The sequence below is a fragment of the Heloderma suspectum genome, chromosome 4 (genome assembly GCF_057233095.1).
Source record: "Heloderma suspectum isolate Gila_16-S chromosome 4, 16-S_ref, whole genome shotgun sequence".
NCBI lineage: Eukaryota > Metazoa > Chordata > Lepidosauria > Squamata > Helodermatidae > Heloderma > Heloderma suspectum.
Genome location: NC_139461.1, coordinates 130,478,515 through 130,484,514, shown reverse-complemented (window position 1 = coordinate 130,484,514; position 6,000 = coordinate 130,478,515).

The following is a 6,000-nucleotide window of genomic DNA, read 5'->3' as shown; positions in this document are numbered from 1 at the left end:
TGCTTTCTTTCCACTGTGTATACTCACTAGACATTATATTTGTAATCCAGATTGTTTAAAGAAATGCATGTGTTCATATAGAATGAAGAAAGACAAGGGTTGTTTTTTTTTTAAGTGTGACTTTTCAACCACATGACACAAAACAGCCAAAAATCTTCCTGTCAGGTAATTTCTGCCCTACCTTAAATAAGAAAGAAACTTTAATATTGGGGAAAGGATGGCCTCTTCACCCCATAATGGAGGCCAATTGAAGTTTCATGTGTCCTAGGGCTTGTGAAAGCTCATCCAGTCCTCTCATGTCATATTAGGGCTGGAAATACTACAGGAATTTGATCTTACCACATTCTGATACTGACCTGGACTATTGTGTGTATCAAAACTTAGTTACCCTACCCACTAGCTGTTGCACTCCTGAATGTTCCAATGCAGTCTGTGGCTCAAAAATATCATCATCATCTCATCTTCTCCTTCCTCCTCCATCATCATCACCATAGTCAACATCATCTTCATGTCACTTACACTTACACTTACGGAGAGGTTCAGCTATTGAGCGGTATGAAAATGTAATCAACAAAATGCACCTCAAATTCTCTAAGCGCTGCACATATATTGAAAGTGCAATTTTTCATCATACATTTATGTGTCTGAAGGCTCACACAATCCAATAGACAAAAGAACATAAGAACATAAGAAGAGCTGTGCTGTATCAGTCCTTCCTTTTATCTGTCCTGAATCTCCCACCAATCAGCTTCATGGGATGACCCTCAGTGGGATCGAGTATTTTATGAGAGAGGGAGAAAAATATCTCCCTATCCACATTCTCTATACAATGCATAATTTTGTACACTTCTATCATGTGTCCCCTTACCCTCCTTTCTTTCCAAGCTAAACTATCCCAGCTGTTTCAATATTCTCTCATAGGGGAGATCCTCCAGCCCCTTGACCATTTTAGTTACCCTTTTCTGCACACAATACAAAAGGAAAATTGAATGGTAAGGGAAGATGGAAGCAAGCATTAGAGCAGTAGCTCCTTTTCTGGCCAATGGATGGCTCCAGGTTGGCCTCCCTCTTGCCATGATGTTCTCCCTGAGAGGCAGAGGTACAGCTGCTCAGGGGCCCATTTACCCGGAGAGGCTGTAAAGGGGCCTGTAATATTGGTAAATGGCCCCCTTTACGGCTGCCACTTATGCACCATTACATTTCCTGAAAACCATGAGCTGCCATTTTTATGCACAATGGCAGCTCACTAAGGGGACAGGCAGCAGTCGGGCACTCACTGGATGCTCGCTGCACCATCCGTGCACATCCATGCAGCGAGTGGGTCAGACGGCAGCAGCTCTTCGGGGAACGCCTGGCAAGAACAGATGGAGGTGAATCTGTCCATCCCTAGATACAGTCTACAATTGTATCATAAAGACAGTAAGATGAGCATTTCAGGTAGAGGATGAGAGAGGATGACATTTGATTATCAGAATTGCTAAATAATAGTGGTATGATGCACACAATAGCTGTGTGATGTTTAACGATGAGGCGACAACCATCAGGCCTGTATGCGTCTGCGGGAAGAATCCTTGATAAACCCCCAAAGTAAAAAGCAAATACCTGTCCAAAAGCATGGAATTATTTCATGTGACACACTCCCTTTCCCACAGAAACCATGGAGGCCCATCAACCCAGGATGTGCCACCATAAAAAAATCCTATTATCCACAGATGTGTGAGCAGGTTGAATGTTCCGAGGTGCCATCTGGTCTCTGTCAACTGAAAAGTCATCAGAGTTTCTGACACCTATGTTCAGTGAGGTATAAAGATTGCCTTGCTTGAGATTCATTTATCACTAGGTATTTTATCATTAATTGAGCAGCTACAGTTGATTTCTAGCCAGGAGATATCAGTGTCTGAGTGAACAAAATCTGCAGTTGTGTGCAACAATAATATTTTTAAACCAATATTTTTCCACATTGATAAGTATCTTTTCTTCTAGCTTTCCTACTTGGAAAATCACCCGAAAATGTCTAATTATTTTCTAAGTTATGCCAGTTCAACTTATGCAACAATGGAGGAAAAGACTTATGAGTCCTCACTTTTCATTTCTTCATGTCAATCATTTCTATACATGTTAAGAGAAGTGCTTTACCCCATGCAACTGGGTCAGAGGATTAGGGTGGCCACTTATGTATCGCCAAAAAAGAGGAAATGGATTACCAAAAGAGTACAAAAGAGGGCATAGATTTGCATATCGTTTGCATATGCTAATTTATATGTATATATGAGAATCTAGAACAAATTAATATAATTGAAAGAGGAATACTAGAACTCTTCCCAAATTGGGGAAGAGTGTGACAAGCTGACCTATGTGCCTGCTTTCCAGGTGCTATTTGTTGACAGGCAACTGTAAGGCTCTGACTTTCCCTTATTTTGATTCTGTGCCTTTGAACCAGACTGTCATGGACCAGGAACCTGAGCTCTCATCCTCAGAGGATCCTGAACCCTCATCTTCAAAAGAAGAGGCTTCTGAATAACTTTTCAGGCAGAAGATTTGGTTGCAGAAAGTTTTCATGAGGTTTCCTGCTTCTCGGGACTCAGTTCTCCCGGAAGACCCCATGGACTTGCCCCTGTTTGAAAATCTGGCCCTTTTGGGGCCCACTAGATTCCTGGCTTGCATTTGGTGGGAGATCCAGGACAGAGAAAAGGAAGGACTTCTTCACACAGCGCATAGTTAAACTATGGAACTCGCTACCAGAGGATGTCGTGATGGCCACCACTTTGGATGGCTTTAAAAGGAGGTTGGAGAACTTCCTGGAGAAGTCTATCAACGGATACTAGGTTTGAGGGCTATGACTTACCTTCAGTACCAGAGGTGGTATGCCAATGTACACCAGTTGCTGGGGAACATAAGTGGGAGGGTGCTGTTGTGGTCATGTCCTGCTTGTGGGGTTGGTTCCTGGTTGACAGCTGGTTGGCCAGCCACTGTGTGAACAGAATGCTGGACTAGATGGACCCTTTGTCTGATCCAGCAGGGCTCTTCTTATGTTCTTAGGTGTATGACATTTCTATCTAAAATCTAGTAATGATGTCTACATTTGCATCTATGCTTATCCATCTCATATGCAAATGTTATGCAAATCTGTGCAGTCTTTTGTCCCTTTTTTGTTGATTTATGCCCTCCTTTTCGGCAATGTGTAAGTGACCACCTTCATGCATGATGTGTGGCAGGGGTGTTGAACCTCTTTCAGCCCAAGGGCTGAATTCAGTTTTGAAGAAGCTGTCCAAGCCAAGGCTGCATTCCAGTGGTGGGCGGGCAAAGGCAAAAGAAGGTGAGGCCAACATACTAGATGCCAAAAATACCTGCATAGTTTAGCTTGAAGCTCATTGTGCTTTAGGGGAGGCATTTCAACCTTTTAGAATGGGGGCAAAATCTGCGGAAGTAGGGAAACCAGCAAACAATGGGCAGGGTGGAGAAAGTGTGCATGGCCAACCGAGGAACCCCAAAGGGCTGAAAGGGATCCTCAGGCAAGCCAGATTTAGCCCACAGGCCTGTGGTTCAACTACGGATGTGAGAACTAGGGATGGTGGAGAATTCTTCCATGGATTTCAGTGAGGCCGAATGCACTGGCATTTGGCCCCCCGAACCCTGTGGTGGAACGGCCTCCCACCCCTACCACCCACCTGGAACGAAACTTCCCTGGGGCTCCACCGGCGGTGGCGGCTGGTCTTTTGACCGGCTGCTGCGGCAGCCATTTGCGGTCAGCCACCGCTACACCGTTTGCGCCACTGCTCTTTCCGTGATAGGCTACGTAAGTATTTACATAGCCTGTCACGGTAAAAGCAGCCACGCAAATGGCGTAGTGGCCGCCATTTGTGTGGCTGCCTTTACCGTGATAGCCTACGTAAATACTTACGTAGGCTATCACGGAAAGAGCAGCAGCGCAAAAGGCGTAGCGGCCGCCGTTTGCGTCCCTGCTCTTTGCTGTGATAGGCTACGTAAATACTTACATAGCCTATCACGGCAGCCTCGCAGGATGCAAATGGCGGCCGCTATGGCAGCCGCCATTTGCGACCGCAGCAGCCCGTCCGCAGCTAGAACTCCGGGGGAAGGCTGGAGGATTCCTGGGGGAGGGACAGTGCGCCTCCCCCCCCACTGCGAATCACAACTGCAAAAAGGTAAGTGACTTTCATACAGCCCTAGTGAGAACCCATCCACCATCCAGGTTCTCCAGGCACCTGGCCATCCCCTGCCCCTGCTTGCTGGTGTCCTGACTGCACTCAAGCCCCTCCCGTACTCGGCGAGAAGCGAGAAGCACTCACTCCAGTGGCCTCATTGACCTCCGTGTTCATCATTTTTTGAAAAACAAAATGGCGATTGCAAAAATGCACATATTTGCTTATGTTTGGAATTGCAAAGAGGGATGGCAGAGAATTCCGCCACGGATCTCAGGAAGGCCGAATGCCAGTGCATTTGGCCCCCTGAAATCTGTGGCAGAACAGCCTGTCCCCCCCCCCTGCAGATCCCCCCGGGACAAGACTTACCTGGGGCAGATCTTCTGGGCAGCTGCGGCGGCGGCAGTGGCGGTGGCTGCGGCAGCTGGTCTTCTGACCGGCTCCCACTGCTGCCATTTGCAGGGTGTTTTTTTTTTTACACCCACGTGATAGGCTACGTGAGTTTTTACGTAGCCTAAAACATCTGGGTAAAAAAAAGGCATACACAAATGGTGGCGGCCGTAGCCGCTGCCATTTGCGTACACCTTTTTTTTCTTTTTAACCCAGACGTTTTAGGCTACGTAAAAACTTATGTAGCCTAAAATGACTGGGTAAAAAAAAAAAGGCATACGCAAATGGCGGCGGCTACGGCCGCCGCCATTTGCGTTCCTTATTTTGGGCTGTCTTAGTCTACGTAAGTAATTATGTAGACTAAGATGGCGAAAATAAGGGGAACGCAAATAGCGTCCGCTATGCTATTTGCGTTCCCCTTATTTTCGCCGTCTTAGTCTACGTAAATATTTACGTAGATTAAGATGTCAAAAATAAGGAATGCAAATGGTGGCAGCCGTAGCCACCACCATTTGTGTATGCATTTTTCCCCCCCCCCAGAGCCCTCCGCGGCCGGAAATCTGGCTGCGGATGGCTCTGGCCTAGCTGGGCCTGGCTGGCTGCTCCGCGGAGCCGCCGCGGAGCACAGCTGGCCAAGGAGGATTCCAGGGGGGAGGAACGGAGTGCCTCCCCCCACATCCAGGATTCCGGGGGGAGGGACGGAACACCTCCCCCCACCACCATCAATATAATCCGCGAACAGGTAAGTGATTTTCGTACATCCCTAATTGCACATTTTTGCAAAATGCACATTTCATGCATGCACAAATATGTGCATTCAAACATTCTATTTGCATGTGCAAATGTGTGGATTTTTGCAATCACCATTTAATTTTTTTTAGAATGGATACCGCGGAGCTCGATGAGGCTGCTGGCATGAATGCTGGCCACTCGCCAAGCACAGGCAGGGGGTGACTGGGGGCAGGGGCTTGGTGAGTGGAGCTCGGGGATGCAGGCGGGGGGGGTTCCACTGGATTCATGGATGGAATCAGGCACCACACCATCTCTAGGTTCAACACTCCTGTTATAGGGGCATGCATGATTCTTAGACTCTTGTTGTTCTTCCTCTACCCCTGAATGTTGAATCTATATGCCACAGCACTGTGTGAATTAACATGGAGTGACATCCATCTTTATTGTTATATCCCATGTTCCCTGGTTGAGCTCAGACAGTGAAAATAGCTGACTGAGTTAGTCTGAATGAGACCTAGTTGAAAATGAGTTTTGACTATGACTGCTTTCATACTTGTACATGAATAACTTTGCTCCATTGTTCACCTCTCTCTCTCTCTCTCTCTCTCTCTCTCTCTCTCAGCATTTACACATTTTGTCCTTGCTTTAGGTAAAAAAAAAGTCAGGCTTAATTATTCTATAATTACACAGAAGGCAAAGTTAATAGACTTTCCTTGAA